A 27,286-nucleotide genomic window follows, 5' to 3' on the forward strand; every position below is an offset into this window, starting at 1 on the left:
AAACGATGAGGTACCCAGAGGATTAAATAGCCAACTAAACAAATCCTAGGAAAACAAGATTCTAAATCCTTTTTCCCCAGCCTCACTGACGATGTTGCAATCTGTTGGTCTCAGCTTAGTTGAATGAACTGAGATCTTGCTGGAGAGGCCAGGGAGGTGAGAGACATGGCTAAAATAAGAATAAGCCTCAGGGTAGAGGGGCAAGGATCTGTCATCTACAAATAGAACATGAGAGAACCACAGGAAGACACTGGCTGCTAAGGATTCCAGCCCTGCATCTCAGATAGATTTCAATGACCTAACTTCCGTCCAAAATGACTTTTTGCTTTAGCAAATTTTTACAGATTTTCTAATTCAGTGGACAGTGAGAATGGGGCACAAATGAGAAAATTTCTGTACTTTGAAGAGAAGTCTGAAGATGTCTTTGAAGTATTCCTAAAATTCTCTACATGTGAAACTCAGTGTACAGTTTTTCATAACAGACAACTTATATTTGTTTTATGGGAATTAAATCATACTATAACATCCTTTGCTAAAAAAAATTAAACGAATGAGCTTTCTTTGAGATCTATATACCAATCATCTTCAAAGGATTTTTTGTTGTTTGTTTTCAAGACAAGGTTTCTCTGTTTAGTTTTGGCAGTCCTGGAATTCACTCTGTAGACCAGACTGGCCTTGAACTCTGCGTGCTGGGATCACAGGTGTGTGTCACCACTGCCCAGTGAAAGAATTTTAAATAATACTGTAGAACTTGCTAGTACCATCTATTTTCAAGTGAAAGAGTCCTTGATCCTCTGTAGGTTTTCAGAGGTTTAAGGAGCAGGATCCAAAGAGAGACAAGAAAATCTATCCTATTGGGGTTTCTATTGACTTAATAAAGTGCCATGAACGAAAGCAACTTGGAAAAGAAAGGGTTTCTTCTATCTTAAAACTCTCAGGTCACATTCCATCACTAAGGGAAGTCAGGACAGGAACCTGGAGTCAGGAACTGAAGCAGAAGCCATGAAGGAATGATGCTGTCCAGTTTGCTTTCATGCCTTACTTGACTTGCTTTCTTATACAGGCCAGGGCTACCTATCAAGGGGTGAGACCACCCACAGTAAGTTAGGCCCTTCCATATCAATAATTATTCAAAAGAATACCCCACAGATTTTTCCAGTAGGCCAGGCTTATGAAGGCATTTTCTCAATTAAGATTCCCTCTCTCCAGATATGTGTCAAATTGACAAAAACCAACCAACACACATTCTAACAACAAAGCGCTCTGACGATCCGTGATAGTCTGGAAGTGTCCAATTAACCACTCACCCCAATGAACACAATTTTGTTGAAGGGTTTCTAAACATTCAACAAAATGCGGTGCACAGAGAAACTTCTGTGGCAACAAAAGAGAGTCTCTCCAAAGTGCTCTAAGTCACTCACCAAACCAGGAACAAATTCTATGGAGAAGGCTTGAGAAAGCCTGTGCCCTATATCCTCTCTTTTACTGAGATAAGCCTTCTGAAAAGCATCAATCCAGAAGACAAAGACTTTTTCTGAAAACCTAAGCATTTTTTTTCTAGTTCTAATTTGTTCAATACTGAAGACTTTAATCAATCATACCTGGGCAAGATTTTAAATTATATGTAAGTAATACTTGTTCTCTTCAGCAGCAACACATGCTTTCTATAAAAATGAAAAGCTATCCCTAATTTAATATTTTATCATAAGATAGGACACACATCAACTTCAGCCCATGGACCACATGGACCCCATAACCTGTTCATAAAGCCTGGACCATAGGAACAGTTTTTTACACTTTAAGGATTCTAAATAACCAGAGAAAAAGGGAGAGAGAAAGAGAGACAACATTTGGCCCTCTCTATCTGTGGTCTCTATATCCTATAATCCAGCCAACCATGGATGGGAACTAACACGGATTGATGCTAACTCTGTACAGATAGTTTTCATTGTAGTTACTACATCAACCTGCAATATCCACACTGTATTATGGATCATAAGATACTGTAGATGATGTAACAAATTGAGGCAGACGTGTATAGATACTACCCGAGTCTGGGATCCACCTCCTCAAAGATTCCAAGAGACAACTCTGTATATTACATGTCTGTGTAATCTTTACGTGGCAAACCCTAAAACGCCACTGTGGGGCACATCTGGAACGGTCAGTTGAGTTCACCACCGAAACAGAGCTGTTTGTCTGATACTGCGGTGTCTGAGTCATATTGTACTCCGTGTGGCCAGAAAGACTCAAAAAGACCAAGGAGCAAGTGGATAGACTTAAAATTTCTTGACTGGTATTCACTGTAGAGCCAGCGCACCTGTCTGAGATGTCAGCATCCCGTCAACTGTCTTCAAGAACTGATCTACTCTCAGGAGGTGAAGACACGGGTCCAGGTAGACAGATGCTCATGTCACCACAGGGTAAAGGTACAAAGACTTCCCCACCTCCATCCCCGTTGTTCAGGACACTCATCCTCACTCAGTCCTGTAGGTAGACACAGTGTTCCTTCCTGGGTGCCTTCTTTAGTCTTCCATGTGAACAAGGTTGGCCCCACCCTGCAATGCTTTCAGAGTAATCTATACAAAATGTTACTACCCAAATTACTGTGTGGGTTTGAGATGTTTTTGATTCCTTTTCAAAAATTAGAATTTCAAGGAAATGTTCCACCATGGGCAGCCATCATCCAGCAGAATGCCTTCCTCTTCCTTGTGGTACATTTATGAGTCTTTTTTGACTGCCCAGGAAAATACCCACAATCTTGGCGGCTAATAACAGGAATTATCCTATATCTAGAGAACATCGGCAAGGCCATATTTCTTCTGGAAGCTCCAAGCAAAATCTACTTTTCTTTGGGTTAGCTTCTGCCGGCCATAGGCACTCCTTGGCACTCTATGACATGTCACTGCATCACACCAAGCTGATCCTCTGTGGACCCATGGATTTTGCCTTCTAGCTCTAAAAGTTGCTTGATATTGAACTTTTCCTGGACTGAAAAATCCAGAGCATTCTCCTCCCAAGATTCTTAATTATATACAGAGATTTTCTCTACTCCCCAAAATAAGTGGGCACTCACATGCTTCATGAATTTAGGCAAGACATATCTCTGTAAGGATCTGTGAGTATTCAGTAACTATTTCTAATCTTGAATTTAAATTAAGTGAACTTACCTTACAGAAAAACTGGAAAGTAAGGAAAATTGAAAAAAAGGAGACCTCACTATATTTCTTTCAGGTATCCTGTTTCAAAAGGAACTACTAAGGTATAGAGAGAGTGTTTCCACCGCATTTTCTAGTTGAAAGCTAGAAATGACTGCAACGACGCTCTACAACAGACTCATGGAGACCATCCCTTGGTCCAAGAGTCAGGAGTCTGGGGTTGTATGTTCTTCCTCACAAAGGAACACTCTCATTCACGGTTATTTTGTCAAGATTTGTTCCAAGTGAGTTTTTGATCTCACTAAATGCTTTCTAAATGGTCATGAATGTTTACAGTATGTGAACTTCTACTTAAGGGGTAGAAACTCAAACTATAAGGGACTCACCCTTAAAGAAAAATGTTACCCAAATGTTAAAGCTGTATTTCTCAAGATTTTAGGCTCTAAGTGGCACACACTCCATGCATTCCAAGGGAATTAGCTGGTTCCCATGTCTGTGATTGTCCCTCCTACAGAGTTAAAAACCAAAGCCACCACAGGACTCCCACTACGCACTTCACGTCAGATGGCCATTGTCATTGAGTGTTAGAAACCAAGATACAATTTCAAACCTTGGTTAAACTATCATGAGAGCTGAATATTCTCTTCTGCTCAAAGTTCACAGTAACTACAAAACCAATGAACTCTTAGTATTAAAATATCCACCAAATTACGAAATAGTGCTAGCAATAACATGTATTTGGAGAGTACATTTAGAATGAGTCAGTCCTCATTTCAAACCATAGCAGGGCACCAAGATAGCAACAACTGACAAAAATAAAGAGACCAGGAAGACAGCAGGTATCTTCAAGGCAGGGTAAAACACTACATTTTCTACTTGCATTTTAGCATGCTAACTTATGAATGATCTGTGTCACTGATCCAAGTGGGCATTCCTTGCAAAGAGAATTCTTAGTATTTCCTTTATTCATCAGTTTATTAAAAACAAAACAAACAAATAAATAAAAGAACTGACTAATTTTTTTAACAACTGGAATCAACAGTAAGAACAACACCCAGTGTAGTAAGCAGCAAGAATACTGGCACCCAGACACTCAACTTCTAAATATCATCATTCAATGAAGTGAGCCAAAGACTGTAAAACAACAACAGCTGATTTGCTGGCAGGGAAATACACAACCTGCCCAGAGAATTGTGTGATGCAAGTGGGAATGTGCTCATTAGAAAACAGAAAAGATTATTATAAGGAAATAAACCCCAAAAGGAAAAATCAGGGAAATAAAATAAATTATACGTTAGATGATAAATCCATTCACAAATAAGCATTAACATGTCTATACTAACGTAGATTTTGAAAGTGGATAATGGGAAGAGAAAAGCCTATAGAATTCCAAATATCATATGTAGTTACTACCTAACCCCCACTCGTGTCTATAAAGAGGGTCAGACTGACAGCATAGAAAGGTGACGAGGAGCAAGCCTGCAAGAACTACTCAACACAGTCCTCAAGGTTAAAGTCACAAAAGGCACCTTGAGGATATCATGCAGGAAGCTGGCATGTTGACACTCTAAAAGGAGTCACTGAGAAGAGTGTTGCCCTTCTACAGCATGGTTTCTAAAACCCCATAATCCGGTTTGATCATGAGGAAAAACATTTGAGAAACTAAAATCAAAGAACAAATATCCTATTAAAAATGACTACTGAGCTCTTTGTTCAAAATGGTTAAGTTCTTAGAAGTAAGAAACCATAAAATGATAACACACACACACACACACACACACGGTGGAGGAGGGGAGCAAACAAGGCAGTTCCATGCAATGTAGAACTTCATTTGTATCCTGACTAAGTAACGGAAAAAGTGTTGAAAGCTGCAGAAGAAAGTTTTATCAGTGCGGGCGTCTTAGCTTTGACACACATGTCTGGTCTGGACACACATACCTGGTAGTTCCACAAGGTATGTTCACCTGGCTGAGTTTTTAAAAGTCCTCATCTGCAAAAGTGATCTAATGAGATTTCTGTGCATCAAATTAGACGATGACTGAAAGTAGCTTTGTCAGGAAAGTTGTAAGATGCCCAAAAAGGGTGAAAAATGAATAAGGCAGAGGATGTAGCAAATAAGGGTTATTAACATAGTTGTCACACAAGTAAATACTCTCCCACATGTATGCACGGGCATGTTCGCATCCATGTGCATGCCATACACATACTCCTTCTAAAAAACAAAAGGAAACTAATTCATAGGCATTTCTGAAAGAAGAAAGGTTGAATAGGATGAATAAAAGAAAGGAAAAGAATTTGAAAGAAAAGAGAAAAGAAAAGGAAAAGGGGGATACAGTACCTGAAACAAAAAAATCAGGTCAAAAGTACTGTAAAAGAAAAAAAGAAGAAAGAGACAAGAAAGAATATTTTTTTTAAAAAAATTGCCTGTGCTACTAGAGATGTGGCTAAATGACAAAGCATTTACTGCCATGATCAAGGTTCTGGGTAGCACAACAAGCAAAAAAATGTTTGCTCTAAAGAAAGAATTTCTGAAGATTTAAAGAGTCACCAAAGAGTAAAGAGGTTTAATGAGAAACATACATAAATTTATACCCCAGAAAAACTCCTAAATTCTCAAGGTAATTAAAAGCAAACAAACAAAAGGGACTTTCCAAATCAAAGCTATCATTACAGCCATTAGAAACGCATCAACTACAAATGAAAAGCAACTTAAACACAAAGTTTTAAATAGGGATTTATTTTTCTTGGGGTCGGTGATCCCAATGGTCCAGCTACTCAAGGCTACCATTGAACCAATTCTTTTTCCTTTTTGTATTATTCCTGCTAAAAACGGATTTCCTTCAGTTGTTCCTAAACTCATTGTGGCACGGAACAATTTCAAATATTAAGTCTATTATGCTCAAGTAGTTGTCTCACGTTTTCAAGGAAGAAAATGAAAAATTTCCCACAACTCGCTGCATTTCCTTGGGTGAAAATTGTTGGACAGGTCACCCAGGAATGCCATTGGGCAGGCCAGCAAAGGAAAGGTTGATGGGAAGGAGCAAAGAAGAAACAAGGAAAGAGGTATGTCTCCATAATACAAAGAAAGCAAAAGGAATAGCAGCAAACTTATTATTACAAGTAAGGGGCCAGGGAGATACTGAAACGCTCCAGAGCACTGGCTCTCAGCCTATTGGTCACGACTCCTTGGGGGTGGTTGAACAACCCTTCATGGGTGCCACGTTTCAGATATATCCTGCATATCAGAGATTCACATTACACTTCATAACAGTAGCAAGATTACAGTTATAACATAGCAACAGAAATGATTTTATGGTGTGTGTGTGGGGGGGGGGTCACCACAACATGAGGAAATGTTTTAATGGGCTATGACATTTAAGATTGAGAACCACTGTTCTAGGGTGACCTGGATGCAAAAGGAAATGGAACCGAAGTACAACTCGCTGATCTGAGAAATATTTGAGTCCACTTGAGGAAGCAAGGATTTGGTGATAATTATACTAGCCAAATTTTCCTAATATAAATACTGAATCATTCTAACCAAATAGCAAGTGAATCAGAGTGACAGTGGCACTTCAGCGAAGGACGCATGAGAAAAGGAAGCAGTAGGAAGTAAGCCATTATGTAAATATCAAAAAGAGATTGCCTAGGTATGGCAGAAAAAGCTCTGGAGACTGACGGAAAGAGATAAAAATGTCACCAAAAAATGAATCAAGACAAATAAAGACAACGAAGAGGAGCCAAGAGTGCTCAAAAGGATCTATTGGTTAAAAGAGAAGAAAGAAGAAAGGGAAAAACCTCCAGGGGTTAACTTTTTACGAGTGACACTGAAATATGCATCTAGACAGCAGCGGACGTGTATATATTGGGCCATGTAAGATACTTATGAACAAGGAGGCCTGTTATAGTTAACCATGACTGTCAACGTGATGGGATTTAATATCATAGACCAACCTCTAGGTATGTCTATGAGGGTGTGACTTGAAAGGTTAACTGAAGAGAGAAAATCCACATTGATGGAGTCAACCATGTTGCTCGATCAAATAAAATATGAACACACGATGCCTCCAGACATGGTCATGTATGTAGCAGAGTCTGGTTTGTCTTCCAGAAAGACGAGAATCATGTAGGAAATATTTGTTCAATCTCCTTAGGATAACCAAGAAAAATTAGAGAAATAAATGACTCATTAGAAAAGTCATAATTAGAAAAGCAAAGAGACATGATTATACTCAAAATCTTCCTCTCTTCAATGTGATTTACAGTTGAAAGCAAATCAGTACTTTATGGACATAGTTTATTCACTTGTGTGTATGTGCACATATGTATGTGTCTGTATGCAGGTGTATATGCACTTGGGGGCAGAGGTTCACCTGAGGTGTTTTCCTCCACTGTCCATCTTATTTTTTGATATGAGGGTATCACCCAAGATGGAAATCAGCAGCTCAGAAAGACTAGCTGGCTTGAAAGCCACAGAATCCAACTTTCCTTTCTCCCCAAAGCTAGGGTCACAGGCATGTACCACCATATCTGGCTTTTTACAGGGATGCTAGGGATCAAACTCATGCCTTCACACTTACACAGCAAGCATGTCACTCATAGAGCCACCATTCCAGCCCCCGGAATTTATAAAATATAAGTAAAGATGCGAAGAAAACAACACTTAAAAAAAAATGAAAGGATATATGCACAATCAGGGGAGGGAGAGGGAAATGGGAGGCGGTGGCGGGGAGGAGGCAGAAATCCTCAATAAATAAATAAATTTAAAAAAAATAAAAAAATAATTGGGATCAACATGAGAGGAAAAAAAAAGAAAAACCAAAAATAAATAAATAAATACTGACATTAAAAAAAATGAAAGGAAAAAGTGGAAACACCCTGTTATAAGATCCTGATACCATAGAAGGTGAAATAATTGGAAATAATTGGTGATATATAGTATAAACTCTTCCTAAGATTGCAAATAACCCAAGGGTGGTAAAATAGAATAAACACAAACAGACAAAAATCTTCAGTTGAAGAAGGTAAGAAAGGCATGAAGAAGAGGTGGTTGGATCCCGAGGATCCAGAACTACAGATGGCAGAGAGCTCGTCTTGTGGGTTTTGTGACGTGAACTCAGGTCCTCTACAATAGCGGCTACTGAACCATCTCTTAGTACCAAATAGAACACTTAAATAAATAAATATAACCTCAGATGGATTTGTTGATGAATTTTCCCATTTTTAAGGGAAAAACTATCAATTTTACAAAATGTGCATTCCAAAAAGTAGCAAATAGAAAACTAAAAGTAATTCACCAAGTGAAACAACTAAAATTGAAAACTATATATTAGCATGTACACAATGTTAAAAAAAAAAAACCTGAAACAGTTTTAGAAATAAATTTTATTAGAGGAGAAATGACCATCACAAGTAAAATTCTAAAATAGTTTTCAAGTCTAAAATACAAAATATGAGCAAACAGAGAAGCATTAGCATTTTTGAATCAGGTAAGTACAGTGAACTATAAAGAACATTAAAATATTTACAGTCTCAGATTATATACCGTTAAATGCAATTTATTTTTAATCATAATGGGTAGGTTTTGTTGTTATTTGATTTGGAGGATTTCTTGCCACAGGGAGATGAGAAGAAGAGTTAAATATTCTTTTACTTTAAGTACATTTCTGGGAGCAGCTAAGAAAATTCTTTGTGGAAGAATGCCGGCACATGAGAACATACGATATGACAGATGTAGAGTTTAGATGCTCGAGGGAAAGGACACCAAATCTCAAAACTGATGACACAATAGTAGCTTTGCACTAGAAATAAAAACAGATCCCTGCTTTTATATAACATACAAGTTCAAAGAGCACACACGAATCAACAGTTGAAGTTAATACAGATGTGAATGACATGTCTATTTCACCAGTGGGGAAGACCCTGAGATAAATAGGGTACCAGGAAAAGACAGAAATAATTCACGTAAAAGTATTAAATGTTTTATTAACAAAACAGAAGAGAAATGATGAGTTTTTGAAAAATTATTTGCAACACAAGTATCAGACAGATATATAACAAATCACCACAAAAGGAAACTTACCAAGGGAATTAAAATGCGCAAAGCCTATAAAAGCATTTATCAGGACAATCTCAAATTGCCTACAATGGAATATGTTCAATGTCACTAGCCATTGGGAAGCACTAACTGAATTTCAAAGCACATACCACTATCCCGACTACCAGAATGGAAGAAAGTCCATTTCTGCTAAAGAGGTTTCTAGGCAGAGGTACTTGCCTGTACTGCTGGTAAAATGAGAACTCTAGATCCTTTTCAAAGCAATGCCATAGCTCTCAAGAGAACCAAAGTCACATGTAGAGTTTGAGTGGATAACACCTTTATGATGTTCAGTCTTAGCTGACAGCCTGGTGAGTTCTACAGTCATTTGTGGTGTGGCCTCTGGGCCTTCCCACAGAGGGTTGGGGATTATCTTGATTGTCTTACTTGAGGTACGATGTGTCACCAACTGTGGGTGGTACCATTCTCTAAGCTGTGATGCTGTACTGTGTAAAAGGACAAAGTTAACTGAACCCATCTACCTCTCCTTCTAACTGTGGTTAGTATATGACCAGCTGCACCATTTTTGGCTATGTTGAACTACAGCCTACAACTGGGAGCCCAAAGAAACTGTTTTCCCCATAAGTTGCTTTTGTTGAAGTATTCTACCACAACAATAGAAAAAAGAAACTAAGACACTTTCCCTGATAATCTATCCCATAAGACTACAAGGGCACAATCCTCTAAAGACATTTCACCACTGGCTTTTATGACAAGAACTCGATACAAAATATTGCCAATTTGTAAATGAATAAGAGAGAATACAGAGGATGAACCACTCATTTAAATGCCATACCACAGTCTGGTAATTGGGTTAGTTTTGTAGCAGTTTAATTGCATTAAACCATTTCCCTTAGGTAGTATTCAGTGAAAAAATATGGAAGAGTTGAAAAAAGATCTCATTGTTAGAAGCAGAGACCAAAATCATTTTTACATGTTCTTATCACCTACAGACTTAAAGAAAATGATGGAGAGACACACTGTTTTGTGACCTGACTTACAGACAAAAGGGATACTACTGTTGGGTGGAAAGGAGATGCAAGTTAAACAGAAAGGAACTAAAAAAAAAAATACTTTAAAGTTTCCATCCATGCACACACATTTTTAAATGTGTATCTGTGTGTGTGTGTGTGTGTGTGTGTGTGTGCGTGTGTGTGAGCACACGCACACACACACACACATGGGTAATTGAGAAGGCCAGAGAAGGGCACTGGATCCCCTGAACCTAAAGTTACTAGCAGTCATGAGCCACATGACATGGGTGCTAGGGTTCTCTGCAAGAGCAGCAAACATTCTCAATCACTGAAACATCTCTCCAGCCCTACAAACACACACGGTTGTGAGAGAGACATATTTTAAGTTTCAATACTTCCATGAAGATGAGCTTCTATGAAACAAAGCTTTCTGTGTATGTTGAGTTGTGTTCCTTTATTGTTTGTTTGATTTTGGTTTTTGTTTTCCTGAAACAGGATTTTTCTGTGTAGCTTTTGAGCCTATCCTAGTACTCACTCAGTAGGCCAGGCTGACCTTGAACTCACAGAGATCCACCTGCCTCTGCTCCCGCGACTGGGATTAAAGGTGTGCTCCACCACTGCCAGCCATGAAGTACCAGTCCTAGAAGAATAAATCTCATGTAAAGACCTGATAAATTATCAATGTGTGGCTTAGAAACAGGACATTAAAATGGTTAGCATACACACTAACCAAAAAATATATAAAACATGCCTAAAACAACAACAAAAAAAAAAAGATAAAATGGAAAGTACTTTTAAAAGGCTGAAACATTAAACTTAAAATATCTGGAATACATTTTAGGCACATTGATGATCTAAAGACAGAAGGCAATCGGCCTTAGAATGTCCTAACTTGGCCTTTTCTGTGGACTGAGCTACACAGCTGTTTTGCAGATCATCTGTCCTTAGGATGAAGCTCATGTTCTAGGGACCTTCATGGTGTAGGTACTCAGCAGTAACTCTGGTTAGGAACAATGACATACTTTCTACCCGGTCACTTCAGGCTGTTCTTTTGTTTGTCTATATGGAATTTCCTTAGGATGAAATTCAGAAGAAGATACAAATGACTATTAGGGAATATTCCTTTACACTGTGTGAAGATATGCCACTGTGATTGGTTTAATAAAACACTAAATAGCCAATAGTTAGGCAGGAAGTATAGCATGATTTCTGGACAGAGAGAGATCTGGGAAGAAGAAAGGAAGATTCCAATTCATCAGCCAGATGGAAAGGAAGCAGGATAGGCAATACAGAGTAAAGGTAACTGAGTCACATAAAAGAATGTAGATTTTAAAATATGGGTTAATTTAAGTTATAAGAGATAGTTAGAAACAAGCCCAAGCAAAAGGCAATCTTTTATAATTAAAAATTAGTCTCCATGTCATTTTTTATAAGTTGCTGGCTCAAAGAAAAATCTATGTACACATGGCACCCAATGTCCAGCCACATATATCCACAAAAGGCCTATGAAAATGTTTTTGAAAAGTTCAGAATATGGAGTTAAACATGGCTTTCTGTTGATCACAGTCTCTCAGGTAGCCTCAGAGGTATACATAGAGCTGGCACCCGGCTGCTGCCTGTGGTCTGGAGTCAGCCACCAGTGCCATGCACCAGCATCTCACACACTAAGCTGAGCTGCACCATCAGACGACATATACAAATTACAAGACAGGTAATACACAATTTACCTGCTCAAACATGAAACAAAAAAAAAAAATCACCTTTGGCTGTCAGGTGTTGATGGAGGAAGGTCATTGGTTAAAAAATAAAGAAACTTCTTGGCCCTCATTGGTTAGAACATAGATGGGTGGAGTAAACAGAACAGAATGCTGGGAGGAAGAGGAAGTGAGGTAAGACGCCTCAGACAGATGCCATTGCCTCTCCTCTCTGGGGCAGATGAGCGATGAAGCTCCTACCCAGGATGGATAGGCTAGAATGTTCCCGGTAAGCATACCTTGGGGTGCTACACATATTATTAGAAATGGGCCAGTCCAGGTGCGAGAGTTAGCCAAGAAGAGGCTAGATATAATGGGCCAAGCAGTGTTTAAAAGAATACAATTTCTGTGTTGTTATTTCTGGGCATAAGCTAGCCAGGCAGCAGGGAGCCGGGCTGTTGGAAGAGGCCTGCAGCTCCCTACAACAAGGTGTACAATGCATAGTCCATATTTGTGTTAATCCAGATATGTATGTTACTTTTGAAAGTTTGTGTGTTTTCAGAGCAAAGGGACCAGACACCAATGAAAATGGGTGACCAAGGGGATTCAGCCACTCAGAGTACCTCTCTTTCAGTTTCCTAGAGTTCTACATCCAGAACAACTTTGAGGCTGCTGGCTGACATGGCTCAGCTTCACAGACTACTCCAGCCAGACTTCAGATAAGACCTACGTTTTCCCATCACACCAAGACAAGACAACAGCTAGCTTTCCCAGAAGTTGACCAAAATCTTAATTTCTCAGGTCCCCAAAGGATGCTAGCACACTAGACAACAGGAAGTAAGCTAGAGAGCACAACACCTGCATTCCCAAGAGGTGGGTTTTGGTCATTCAGTGGGTTATGGATGTTTGTTATTATTTGGGGGCTCCATTCAGGAATCTCTTTCTGAAGGGATGAAAGGGTAGATTGTTGAGTCTACTTTTAAACAACCATTAGTCTCAAATATTTTACATTGGTATGGATTTCTGCATACTGATACAAAATTGAGGCAATTTATTAACATACTGGATATGTGTTTCTAATCGTGGACCTATGCAACTCATTTTAAAATGTAATGTAAATTTCTAGTCCTTGAAAGTCATTATTACAAATTATTTAGGATAATTAAGAAATACAGGTTAGTAATTAGTCATCTAAAACAAACTTGTAATCATGTTAAATATGTTTGCAAGGTCTTACAGAGATATATTTTAGATAGCAGATCTTCAGACACTTAACAACCTACATATGGCATTTAAAATGTTTTAATAACATAAGGCTTTTCATGACAGCGAAACATGTTGACACCTGGCAGCAACAATTTGAAGCTGGATTTCTTTGTGGCAAAATTAGCTATTTGGAAAAAAAGGCTGTCCTTGCCTTGACTGCTGACAGTATGCTGTCCAAACTGGACAAGCAGGATGCAAAAGAAAGAGACTGCCAAACTTTGCCAAGGCAAAGTAGGATAGTCCTTCAAAACTCCTACTTCACAAAAAAATCTGTCAGACACTCTAGGGCCATAGACCAAAGATCAATGGCCCAACATTATGGAAGAAACCTGGGGTGACTGTCTGGGCAGCCAGATGTCTGTCATTTCATAGTTTTAGAAGTTGTTTGCTCTGTAGCTCCTGTTTGCTCAGGAAATATCATTATTGGGTCTCTGATGGAGTTAATGACTAGATGGTTAAAGTTACACTTTCCCTTAGTCATAAAAGAAAATAAATTAGGTATAAAACTTTGTACTCATTAAGAGAAGATGGATAATGTATTATTTTCTCTAAATTTGCCGAATACTAATGGATTGGACCTTGTAAATGTATTCCTTAGTTGGTAATCATTCTTAATGTTTATAGTTCTGCATTGTTAGTATTAAGCTTTTCCTTTTTTTATTTAGACAAAAGGGGAAAATGCTATGGAATATTCCTCTGCACTGTGTGAAGATGTCACTGTGTTTGGTTTAATGAAAAACTAAATGGCCTATAGCTAGGTAGGAGGCATAGCAGGAACCTCTGGACAGAAAGAGTGCAGGAAAAAAGAAAGGCAGAGTCGTGAGCCACATGAAGAGGAAGCAGGATGGGCCATCCAGAGTAAAGGCAACAGTCACATAAAAGAATGTAGATTAAAAGATAGGGGTTAAGTTATAAGAGCTAGTTATAAACAAGCCTAAACTATTGGTGGAGCTTTCATAATGACCAATAAGCTTCCATGTAAGTTTTTATAAGTTGATAGTCCAAAGAAAAATTCATCTACACAAGACTACGTCTCAAACTGAGGGTACATCTCCCATGCACCACAGAGTAGCTGGTAAGACCTATTTTGTGCAAGGTGGTCTTTCAAAAGTTTAACTTCTTGAGGCCAAAAAAAATTATAAAGAAGATAGTTTTGGAATAAAATGAAAATTGAAAAAAAAAGAAAACCTGCATTAAAACCCACTTATGCTGGTCTTGGTAATCACAGTTACAGTTCAGTCTTTGCTGCCTTCTGGTTTATTTTACCCCTTTCTTCTCTTAATAGCTGCATCAATAAAATGGATACCTTGTGCTCCTTCCATCTTACAGGACTATCAAGACCAAACCAAACCATTTGGTAAACCACCAAGCATGAAGCATTTTGTAATAGCCTATACTTCTCAACTATTCTCAACCCTCTTAATTTCTGAGCTGCCTAAATACAACAAGTCAGTCATGTCTTCAGCTTAAAGATTTAGCTTATAATGGAATATGCCACACTAACTAACCCATTACTCTGTACAGCTCAGTATACAAAATCTGCGGAGACTCATCAAAAGCTTAACTATTTCATTGTATACTGTCTTAAGATGAAATATTTGATGATTATGTGAGCTTTCTGTATTAACACTCAAGCAGAAGAGGTGATATATATTCACAGAATATGATCTCTGAACTGTCCATTCACCTGAAACTTCCTTTCCAAACACTCTTTCCACCCATACTTGCTCCATTGCAATACATTGTGACTCCCTGTAATTTTTGCAAGTCCTTCCTTCTACAGTTCCCACCCTTAAAAAGAATCCTTTATTCCTACATTTATAAAGTATTTGTCAGGGATAATGGTGCAGGAGGTTCTTCTTTCTATGTGTTGCTTTCATTGGTTGAATAAAGAGACTGTCTTGGCCTTTTGATAGGGCAGCCCTTAGTTAGGCAGAGTAGACAGAACAGAATTCTGGGAGAAAGAAGGCAGGCAGAGAGAGCCACCATGGAGCCAGCCACCAGGTCAGACATGTTGAATCTTTCCTGGTAAGCCATGACCTCATACAGATAATTAGAAATGGGTTGAATCAAGATGTGAGAGTTAGCTAATAAGAGGCTAGATATAATGGGCCAGGCAGGGTTTTAATTAATACAATTTCCGTGTGGTTACTTTGGGTGTAAGCTAGCTGGGCGGTGGGACACAGCCCGCTGCTCCTCTCTACTACAGAATAAAAGTTGTATTATTGTTTTTTTTTAAATATATGCCTGATGCTTTAACTAGTAGAGTAGATTTTTGTAAAGGATACAGGTTTTGATAAACTATGGTTTTTAAATTATATCAGTCATTGTTAATTTTGGTTTGTTTTCATAGCTCAGAGAAGACTTTCCTAAACTCATTAGAACCATATATGTCCTACTGGCCAAGCACATGCTAGGAAATTCTAATTTTGGAAAAGAAAAATTTCTGGTGAGATTGCAAAGCAAAAAATTTTGCCAAAACACAATAAATACATCATCTCTGAGAGATAGGAGAGAAAGCACAACAGCTGCCAAATGTATTTTTGGGCTGCGTACATCATGTACATATTTACTTTCTCTATTGAATAAAAAAAAGTAAATGTGGATTGGTGAGCTGGCTCACTGGGTAAAGACTCTTGCCATCAAAGCTGATGACGTGAGTCTGAGCCTCAGGACCACCTCGTCAGAGAAAGATGGTGCCCTCAAGTTGTCCTCTGACCTCCAAGTGTAAGTGAGACAATCCTTTGGGGTTCCTGCTTCTTGAAACAGTCTGTTAGACATTCTACAGAACACAAAAGAAAGTGGCTGACAAACTGCCAATATAGGTGACATTGTCTTTCAAATTTCCTGCTTCATGATAAAGTCTGCTGGCTACTATGGGCCTGTAGGCTAAAGACAGATGTCCCAATGATATAAAAGAACTTTGGGTGACTCTCCAGGAAGCGAGATATCTCTGTCAATTCTAGAGTTTTGGAAGTTGCTTACAGTGTATTTCCTGTTTACTTAGGTAATAGTATATCCTTCTGGAGTCTTTGATGGAGTTGAAGAATTTACAGTTATAGTTTTCCTTAGTTATGATAAAAATAAAGTAGTTATAAATATTATAACTGTGATTATTGTTTGATACCTATTTTGTTATATCTAATTTTATTGTGTTAAAGTTAAAAACGTTCCTTTTATTTAAACAGAAAAGGGGAGGGGATGTGGGATTCTGCTCTATGCTGTGATTACTATTAATGAATAAAGAAAATTGCCTTGGCCTGTTGATAGGGCAGAACTTCGGTAGGTGGGGAAAACTAAACTGGAGGCTGGGAGAAAGGAGGCAGAGTCAGGGAGAAGCCATGGAGCTCTGCCTGAGACAGTGGTCGGGACTTTAGCCTGTTAGCCACTGCCACATAGCAATACACAGATTAATAAAAATGGGTTAAATTAAGATATAGGATTTAGCTGATAAGAAGTTAGAGCAAATAGGCCAAGCAGTGATTTAAATAATGTAGTTTCTGTGTAACTATTATTTCAGGGCTGAGCAGTGAGGAACCAATACGCTGCCTCCTCTTCCTCCAACATGGAGGTGCCTATGGTATGTGCCTCCCAAGACACAAACATCCAATGTTCATACATTAATAAACACATTTTTAATTTAAAAAAAGTAAATAAATAATCCTTTTCTAAAATGAGTTTCAGTACACACCTACTAAATCCCTAAAGTCTTTGATTTTCCAGCAAGAAACAATCTTCTTGTGTTCTTCGTTCAAGCAACTTATACCTCAAGAATCTTCTTCTGTAATTTTCTCCACAAGCTTTACTTCCCTAGCCAGATTTTCACCTCATAAATGATAATATTAAACTCATTATGCTGCCTGCTTACATATACAAGGGAGCTTTAAAAAGAGAGAGAGAGAGAGGGGTCAAATGAGGATTGGAGCATTTCTTATAAAAATAATGTTTTGTTATTTTTACTATCCCTGTGGCTTTAATAGCCTTATCTACTAGCAGAGTGGACATTTGCCAGAATTTATTGCTCTACCACTATCACTACCATGGAGCTTTCTGCAGAAGCTTTTTTTCTAAAGTAACTGTTTTGGGTTAGGCCTTGTGATTTGTTTTAGTGTGTGTATCAGCAAACCCCTGACTTCACTGCTGGGTAAAACGCTGTAGCCAAGGTGGTAAACCAAAACGATCTATAGCCAATAAAACAACAGAGTCTGTAAACAGTATTTATTTGTATAATATTTCCATTATTGCCCTCTTCTATGAGACTAGCTCTAGAATGTCACATTAAGTGCTTATGGGAGCCAAGAGTACCAAGACCAAAGTTCAAGGGGCCGTCTCAGGTTCAAATCTCTGCTCAACAGCTAATTGGCTATTGATTATAACTACATTGCTTAACTCTGGTTATAATTTGCTAACAACTCCATGAAACAACATCATAGCATAGAACTTAGTTCCAGCTCCTTGCGGAGCTGAAGCAAGAGGATTATTAGATGCCAGGAGCTCTAGGCTATAGCAGGCTCAGCTGATGTGGGGACAGTACCAAGTTTAGCATCAATATGATGCGTGCCCAGGAGCTGGGAACCACCAGGCTTTGTAATAGTGGTGAAACCAGTTCAGGTTGGAAAGAGAACAACTCATGATATCAGATATATAGTAAGATAGACATCATTGCACAACATCCATAGCAAAATAGAAATAATAATAAAAATAGCTCATATCTACTATAAGTCATTTGGTAAAGGATACGCATATTCTATAGCATAAACACAGATGAAATATCAATGAATATTTGTTCACTAAAGGAAGAAATTTCTGCTTTAGAATCAAAACTTTAAAAGAAATAACTCAAATACATTTATGTAAAGGTCCAGGGAACAAAGTTAGATTTGAATGATTCAGTCCCATGTACAAAAGAAAATGGCAAAATCCATAATTACACATTCTGCTAAGTATGGTAATTAAAAATGCAACATTCTTTATGTTCTGTAACTTTAGTCTTTGTCACGTTCGTCAGCTACTGCCATCATTCCCATTCACTAAGGATATATCACTCTCTGCACTTAACGATTGCTAAACCCACTGCCTATCAAAATAACAAGCCCTGCTGCTCATAACTAGAAATGGTGCCTTGAGTTTCCCCCTTTATATTTATTTTGTTAAAGAAAAAGTTTCAAAATCGCTTTTGGATCTATTGTCCACAGTGGCAAAGTCAGCGGGAGGAGGGATGCGATTTGGCATAAGAGCGCCATCCACAGCCCAAAAGACTCACCCTTCAAAGGTCAGCAAGTCAAAGCCAGTGTGCTAAAGGAAACTTTCCAGCAGTCACCCCATAACCAGGTGTGGGCTGATCGCTAAAGAATCAGTCTTTTAGAAAGCCTGGTGCAACTAGTTTGCCAAGAGAATAATTACACAAGCTGACATATGTAATGTGTCATTACAGGCCTAACCTGTGCATTATAGCGGATGAGCCGTGAAAAGGGGTCCCTTTGATTTTCTGTCGTGTCTTAATTAGGGTTTCTATTGCTATGATGAAACAGCATGACCCAAACTTTGGAGAGGAAAGCGTTATTTGGCTTACACTTCCACACTGTAGCCTATCATGGAAGGAAACCAAGACAGGAACTCAAGTTGGGCAGGAACCTGGAGGCAGGAGCTGATGCAGAAGTCATGGAGGAACACTGCCTTACTGCCTTACTCCTCACGGCCCATTCAACATGATTTTTTATTGAATTTGGGCCCAGAAGCCTAGGAACAGCACCACAGAAATCAGTCTGGATCCTCCTGATCCATGACTAATGAAGAACATGCCTTCCAGCTGGATCCTATGGAGGCATTTTCTCAAGTGAGGTGCCCCCCTTTCCAGTGTGTCAAGTGGATGTAAAACTGGCCAGCACACTTAGGATTCACATGTAAAGCAGCACAAGCGTTTACCAAACACTAAACAGGCATGAAATCTCCCATTGGATGCTCTCTTGTATATTTTGATCCCCAAAGCCTACTCTGTTGAGATCATTTGTTGCGGGTTTTTTCAGACGAGTAAACGGAGAGGAAAGGAGTCCCTTCCCTGGTTCAACAGGGTAGTCGGATGCTTTACGTCATATCCGGTTTGATCCTAGCATACATCAGGGCTTCTTTGAACAAGAAGAAATGTTTGTTTAAGCTCAGGAAAATACGGTGAATAGCCCACTGACTAGCAGCTGAGTGCTTGCAGCTGGAGAGGAGCAGGTAGATTAGGAGGGAAAAGACTACCATAGGGATGTTTGGCTGCCGAATGGGCTGTGGTATGGATGGCACAGAGACTCCCTTCAAGCCTGTTCTCTCAATGAGTGTTTCAGTATTTACATGGTAGTCATCACTGTAGGCTTTGTGTGAGAACCCGGTAGAGTATTCATTCACAGGGAGTAGACTCTTTCTCCTCTCCAGGTGCTTGTTACTGAAGAAAAAGAAAGCAAACGAGCCACAGACATCCTATATACAGGACCAGCGAGCACAGACTGGAATCCAGTGAGTTCTCAAACAGCACGCTGGAACTAAAGCAGAATCCCTCAGAACAGGAGAGTGGTGATCACTATAGCTTTTAACCACAGGAGAGAGCCCACAGTAGTTAGACCATGAGGTTGTTTGAGCCTGCTTCTCTGGTCTCATAGGATGCTAGGGTTTAGGCAGAATTTAAATTGGCTTTGTTGTTGTTTTCTTAAATTGATCAAATATCACTGGGGAGAAATGCCAAGCAGAGGTCTTCATACTCTCAAATTTGAATGAAACACGCATGGTAGAAAAATGTGGTTATAAGTAAAACACACAATAAATTTTCACCAACCACCATTTCTCTTCAGTGAGCTCTCTAAGCCATGTATGAGACACTGCTTAGTCTCTATAACAGGCGGAGACAGGCAGTTCTGTTCTCCATTCTACAATGAATCGCAAACAAGAACAAGATTATTCTCAAAACAGGTTGATCAACTAAAAGAAACTCCAGAAAACTCCTTTAAAAATTCTAAAGGTTTTCTATTTTAAATTTATTTTTACAATTTGAGTAGATGTGAATGTGTTTTGTTTTGTTGTTGTTGTTGTATTGTTTTGTTTTGTGAGAGAGGGTATCGAGCTCACTGATTGGCTAGACTGACATGCTAGTAAGTTCCCAAGATCCACGGTCCTCCCCTCTATCTTCGGGGTTATAGATGTTAGTGCAGGGATCTGAACTCAGGTCCTCAGGCTTGTACCACAGGCACTTCACAAACTAAGCCATCTCCTCAGCCGCAAGGTATTCACTGTACAAATAATCATTGTTGGTTATCACTCTCAGTTTTCTCTAAATGTTCATTCAAGCAAGTCTTGCAAATTTTTGTTTTGAAAAGCTCAAACAGATCACCTAGATGACCTACATGCTAACACTGGAATACTTTCACGTCAGTTCCCTAGGAACTTCTTTTTAAGACTGGACTTTTTCAAGGTCACACAGCAAATCTCTGGTAGGGATGATAAGGGATGGAATTTATGAACTTTGGCAGGCAGCAGTTTTCTCCTAACCCTTGGAAACTCCTTCCCCTTGTGTGTTACTAGCTTACTTGGAGAAGCTGGAATATCCATCTCTTTTCTTTAGTGGGGAGGGATGAGAGGAGGTCCAAGAATTGCCATCAGTCAAAATGGTCACAGCCCCAGCGCTTTATAATTCTCCAGAGAAACTTTTATCCACATTACCTCATGTGACCCTCACCGTGGCTCAAAAAATTGACCAAGGTCATCTTGTCAGTAGGCAAGAAAAACAGACTCAAATTGAGAGGCGTCTGCTAACAAAATGTGCTCTCTTTCCAGGGTGCTCGCTGGTAGGGGGCACTCAACACAAAAATGAGCACTTTGCTCTTTGGTTCTCTGCTTTATATTATCTGCCTGGATTGTCTTCAGGAAAAAGCACACAAAGAAATTTACAATAATTTATCTTGATTGTTTCCTTGGAGAAAGGGTGGGGCTTATGTTTTCTTATGAATTACTTTATATTCTCGTATGAATTAGCTTGTTAACTGTATCGTAAAATTAGCTTTTTGTTAAATGCAGAATCTGATTAAACAGACTTGCTGAATATTTCCTCTGTGTTTGGTCACATTTTACTATAATTGTTGGTCATAATGTCCATGGTGTGAGAGGGCAAGACAACAGAGCAGACAGAGAATATGGAAACACATACGTAAATATAAGTACTATTTCCTATGCATATAGGAAACATATGCATCATCACAAAAAAATTGTGAGGAGCTACATACTCTGAAAATCATAGTAACTTGTACCTTGGACATAATTTCTATCAAAGCCAGTAAGCAATAATCATGACCTTCAGATTTTCAGGCAGAAAAGTGTCACTGAACACTCCAAAATACTTGTTCTCACCCTTTCCACGTAGCAGGACCCCTACAAAAGCTCTCAGCTACTCTCTCCGTATGTAGACAGCAATACTGTTTGAACTAGTTCAATCAGCATACAGGTGAATATGCAAAAACATGTACTACACAGGCAGCAAGGACCTGCAACGAGGAAGTGAGTGAGTTTAGCACTATCTGGAAGATCTCCATCACAACCTGCCCACCCATGCCACCCATGGCGTGGGACACTAAGGAAGAGCGGGTAGAAAGAAGGGAAGAGTGATAAGCAGTGCAGTCATCTGAACATGACATCAATAGCTCTTCCCCTTGCTAATTCATTGCAGCTGTGTTTACCAGAACAAGACTTGCACAAGGTCAAGCCAATAAGATCAGTCAACATTGCTGCATAAAGAAGTAATAAGAATATTGCGCACACATGTGTGTGTGCACATACACACACACACACAACACACACACACACACACACACACACACGGCGAACATGAACATAGGAAGGGGTGTGTTGGGTGTGTCCATGGAAAGAAGGAAGAGAGAGCTGGTTTGGATAGAAATCATTAAGACACACCCTATACATGTATGAAATTGTGGGAAAAAAAAGATACATTATATCCATATAGGAAATCGTGAAAATATAAAGGCTCTTCTAAAAATAACAAAATAAATAAACCGGGTAGGTCTGTGAATCTGTAACTATGTTTTTAAAAACAGACTTGAAGGTAAATGGAAAGAAGAAAGAGCATATCAGAGTATAACTCTTCCAGTGGATAGCCTCTGATCTGCTGCCAGACCAAAGCATATTTTACAGGGCAGTATAATTACCCAAGAAGCCACTTCGTGACAATAAACACCCCAAACCGAGAAATCCTTTTGTAACCTAATTACTGAGAATATATAGAGAAAGCAACCATTTAGTCCCCAACATGTGTCTACCACAGGCACTCAGTAGCTGACTCCAGACTGGGTGTGGCTCATGTAGGCCCCCAAGAAGGAATTCTCATGGATTGAAGTCACTCAGAGTTAGAACCCAAGCAGGGCTGACAGAGCCACAGGCAGCTGACCTTCCACGCACAGGGCGAAGCCCATCTGTCAGCTCCCATTCTACATCTGGGAGTGGAGTGGGTGTGGTTGGTGAGTTAAGACTGTGTGGTTAGAGGGCTTTGCCAGGGACTTCATTGCAAGATTTTTCACCCTTACATTTTATACACATTTAAAACCAAAGGCTGTGCCTAACCCAAAAGCTAAAAAATGAAAAAGTTTTCATTTTGTTTTTCCTTTTAGGAAAATAGGCTGGGTGTGGGGGCACATGCCTGTCCTGTACCCAGAAGGTGGAGCCAGAAGGACCAGGAGTTCAAGGGCAGTTACAGGGTGAGTTAAAGCCCTGCCAGGATTACAGAGAGAGAGAGAGAGAGAGAGAGAGAGAGAGAGAGAGAGAGAGAGAGAGAGAGAGAAATGGTATCAAAACTGCAGGTACCTCCAGTCTGCCTTTGTTCTGAGTTTTAAAATGCAAGCTGCAGTCCATTTCCAAACTCCTAAAAATGAAAGTTACTGCCCTGCCAGAGAGAGAGAGAGAGAGAGAGAGAGAGAGAGAGAGAGAAAGAGAGAGAGAGAGAGAGAGAGAGAAATGGTATCAAAACTGCAGGTACCTCCAGTCTGCCTTTGTTCTGAGTTTTAAAATGCAAGCTGCAGTCCATTTCCAAACTCCTAAAAATGAAAGTTACTCCCCAAACAAGAAGGCGGCAGTGCTGCTAATCTGGAGATTCTTAGCTCTTGGTCATTAGTCAGCATGCGAGCCCAATGGGGACAATGCCAATACTACTACTAATAGTAACAATAATAGTGTTTGCGCCATTACTACTTTTGTGCAGTTACTGTGTATTAACACGCACACACTTCAACTACATTTATAAACCCAAAACACTTAAGAATGCCTTTTCTAAATACAAGCAAATCCTCTGGCCTCCCAATTTTATAGAATTGTTTTAAAATTATTTAGTTTATATCAATGTGAAATTCCATACTTTTTAGATCTTGTATTGATTAGAATAAATACCCAGGACAATGACATATTGTCAGTTATTTGAAAGTATCACCTCGCTGGATGAAGTTTCTCCCAACACCAAATTAACCAACTCTTCCCACTTGAAATGCCCTGCATACAGGCATGGAGGGCTCAGTACTTACATTGCCTTTCTAGGATAAAACTCACCCAGGTTTACAATAAGTCATTTCACTATGTTGCTAACAGACGGTTTCTTGGCATGACCTCTAACTCTCAGAGACATAGAAAATGTGTTTTCCCTTTACCAAAAAAAAGGCAAAAGAGAAATTTCTGGCCGATCAAAACACTATGGGGTGAGCCTGCTCCGAGGACTGAACAGCAAGCACCCTGGGAGAAAGGGTGCTTACACTACCTTCTCTGTTGGAACACAGGGAGGCAGCAGCTGGAGTAAACAACCCGGCCCAGAGTTGCTGAGGTCAAGGTCTCAACAGCTAGACCAAGACCATTTCCGCCCAGATGACAGGGTTTCTTGAAAAGGACTTTCTAGTAGGAGACAACCATTTTCCGTTAAGAAACAGTCATTCCCCAATAAAGTTGAACTGACCAAAGTTTCCTTGAAATATGCCTATGTAGGAGACACATAACTAAAACTCCTCAGCAATCAAGAGAAATCCTCAAGAGTATTCTATTTGCCTGGACACAGCTGTATTAGTTAAATTGATGCCGCTCATAAATTATTAAATTTTCATGTGAAAATATTTTAGTTGTGCTGGTTTAAGTGTATTTCATATTAACTATGAGTTTGCATAATAAACCTTTTTTTTCTAAATGCATTAAACGTTCTTGCCAATTTTTAAATGCTCAGATTGCTCTCTCCCAGACCCAGATGAGCTTGATCTATTCAGTCTAGTATCAACACTGAGCAGGAGGCACCGATGGAGAGGTGACTTAGGCAATTGAAATGTCTGTCTTCCAACATCCTATTCCTAACAAGAGTCTACGGTTAAATTTTTTCAAGCCTAAAAATATACTCTTTACGTAACCAATCTCTACCTGTTTTTCTTTTTCCTCTCTCTCTCTCTCTCTCTCTCTCTCTCTCTCTCTCTCTCTCTCTCTCTCTCTCAATGTAATCAACATTGAGATGAAAACCCACTAGTAAACCAGGCTTTTTTTCTAAGGGAGGAGGGGTCCCTCTGTAGTAATTAAATGCCAGTTTTAAAAGGATGTCTTGGATGACGGTTTATTTTCTCATCAAAGTGACCAATCCTATTCACATCAGAAGCTGCTGCTTGCGAAAAGCCACCAAATGTCTTTCAAAGCATTCCCTTATCCAAACAACTCTCTCCTCCACTAAGAAAGAGGCAGGAAGGCTTCGAGGTGGATTTGCAGGATGACGTGTATTTGATTGGCAGACGTCTAAGACGCAACTAGATGCACAGGCACTAAATGTAAATAGGTCCTCTGCCTGTCTTTCCGGTGTTACAGGGAAACAGAATATTAACGCCAAGTTAAAATACCTTAGTGCTCGCTCGAGAATTCTATTAACCAGTAGAAGTATTTAAAACAATCTATACAGAACAGAGACTTAAGCCATCTGTACAGATAAATTAGAGAGCTGGCAACACTAAACACAGAAACTGTTTATCCAGATTACACATTCCGTTGTACTAATACTCTTTAACGCAACAAAGTCAGCTTTTGTCAGCCGAATTAGGGCAATTACTAGTAAAGTATGCAAAACTAGAAGACCAGGGGAAGGGGGCTGGGAAGCTACAGGACACCTAACAAAGGAACTGGTACTTTTCCTCCAAGCATTTGCCTCAAACGCACGGAGAAACAAAACTGTTGAGTGCACCCCACCCTTTCCCCCAAAGATAAAAGTTTGTAAAGTTCTGGGAGGCAGTTCTCTAACCAACAAAAGCAGGGTTGATTCTCCCAGTAGGAGAGCATCTAACGTGAACACCTACTAACGTCGCGGAGGTCAAGTCCTAGCCCTCACAGCTTTGCGTCTAAGGTCAGAAGTGGCTCCAAGGCCAGTTCCGCCGGCTTCTCAGCCCAGGTGGCCTTACAAAGTTGTCCCTTGTCAACTCCAGCCAGGTCCTTCGTAATTGAAAATAAGAGCCACAGGCCAGCCCCTGGCTACTCCCATGGACCAGGCACAGTAGCAAGTGACAGTTCCACATCATTACGACCAGAGACAATAATGAATGTAGCGCCAGGACCACTATTCATGCCAGCAATGTTATCGCCTTCTTAACCCCTTCCGCTCCACTCTCCAGTGCTCATACACTGCCCGCACAGCCCCGGTGCGGCTATTCATCCAGCCCATCCATTGCTAGGGACCAACTACTTCCACGACCCCCTCCCCTCCCCGCGCGCCCCTTTCAGCCCTGGGGATTTATTTCTCATCCTTGGCAACTGTCAGGCAAACACTGCAACCAACAATTCCAGTCGGGGAAGCAAAGCATTTGCTTAATTTACGTTACTTGCTAAGTTCTTTTAAAAATGTTTAGGGAGTGGGACAAGTAACCACCCTCTTTCTTCTCCGCGAATCCGACCGCCGCTCCAGGCTCGGCAATAGCATCGCCCTTCCCTGGCCCCCTCCCGCTTCCCAACACTTTCCCCCCATTTAAGAACACAGACCAACCAAAATGATTTAACTTGAGCAGATGACAGAAGAAAAATAAAACACGTTAAGAGAATACGATCTGATTTGGGATGGCAAAAAAAAAAGGAGGGGGTTGTTTATTTTGATAAAAAACGGAATCGGCACAGACCTGAACAGAAGCTGCAGAGCAGGAGAAATTGTTTTCTTTCCCTCACACAGAGTCCCCCTCTCTCTCGCCCTTTCTCTCTCTCACACGCGCGCGCGCACACACTCGCTCACACACACACACACACACACACACACACACACTCACGGCGTCACCCGCGCACACTCACACGCACAAGCAGAGCCTCTCAGCTGCTCTCTGCAGTTCTCAGGAAATGAATGGGGGGCAACCCAGGGAACTGTTGTACTTGCAAATGACTTACCCAGATCACATGATGCGCTAAATGTAGGGTGGGCCGGTGGGTGGAGGCTGTCGAGACGCGAGCCCAGGTCTAACGTGGGGAGCCTCGCCAGGCCCGCATCGAATTACCCCGGGGCCCAGCCGAGGGGGTTGCAAGAAGCCGCTCTCCTCCCTTTGCAGCCCGCAGCTCAGGAAATCCGAGAGGCGCGGGGGTTGGGGCGGGGTGGGGTGAGGTTGGGGTGTGTGTAGGGTGGGGTAGGGGTGAAAACAGAAAACCCCCAAACAAAAGAGCTCCGGGTCCTCCTCCCCAGAAACAAAGCCCCGCCGCTGCGGGCGAGCCCTGGGGTGGGGCCGAGGGCGGGGGCGGCGGCGGGGAGGGGCTCGCTCAGCAGGCGCTAAGTCGCTTTATTGCCATAAAATGGGGCCCCGAGCCGCTCCGCCGGAGGATTAGGAGGCGGGCTCTGAGTGTGATGGTTGAAATCCCCTGTGGGAAACTAACCCCTCCCCGATCGCAGAGGTAAAACGCAACACCCACTGCCCAGCCCTCGTCTTGCCAGGCTGGCCAGCGGCAGGGGGTGGGTCCTCGGAGCCACCACCCCGCCCCACCCCGCCCCACCCCTGCCCCCGCCCCTGGCCCTGGGCCTTTGCCGCGCCACCCTGTCACCTGCACCACCTCTCTCTGCGGCACCCTAAATAACCCACACATGGCCCC

At 40.5% G+C, this 27,286-nt stretch overlaps 1 protein-coding gene across 2 annotated transcripts in view; it reads right to left on the reverse strand.

Moving 5' to 3' along the window:
- Klf12 (Kruppel like factor 12) overlaps positions 1-27,082 on the reverse strand; it is a 376,554-nt gene extending 349,472 nt beyond the window's left edge. Inside the window, exon 1 of one of the 2 annotated variants that reach the window (XM_026788334.1) lies at positions 26,597-27,082. The gene's annotated coding sequence lies outside the window, so the exon portion shown is untranslated. Of the gene's footprint in view, positions 1-26,337; positions 26,421-26,596 lie in introns of those variants that run through there. The other variant, XM_005365358.2, reaches the window with a different exon arrangement.
- Between the last annotated feature and the right edge of the window lie 204 nt (positions 27,083-27,286).

This window comes from Microtus ochrogaster, unplaced genomic scaffold, assembly GCF_000317375.1.
Source record: "Microtus ochrogaster isolate Prairie Vole_2 unplaced genomic scaffold, MicOch1.0 UNK2, whole genome shotgun sequence".
Taxonomy (NCBI): Eukaryota; Metazoa; Chordata; class Mammalia; order Rodentia; family Cricetidae; genus Microtus; species Microtus ochrogaster.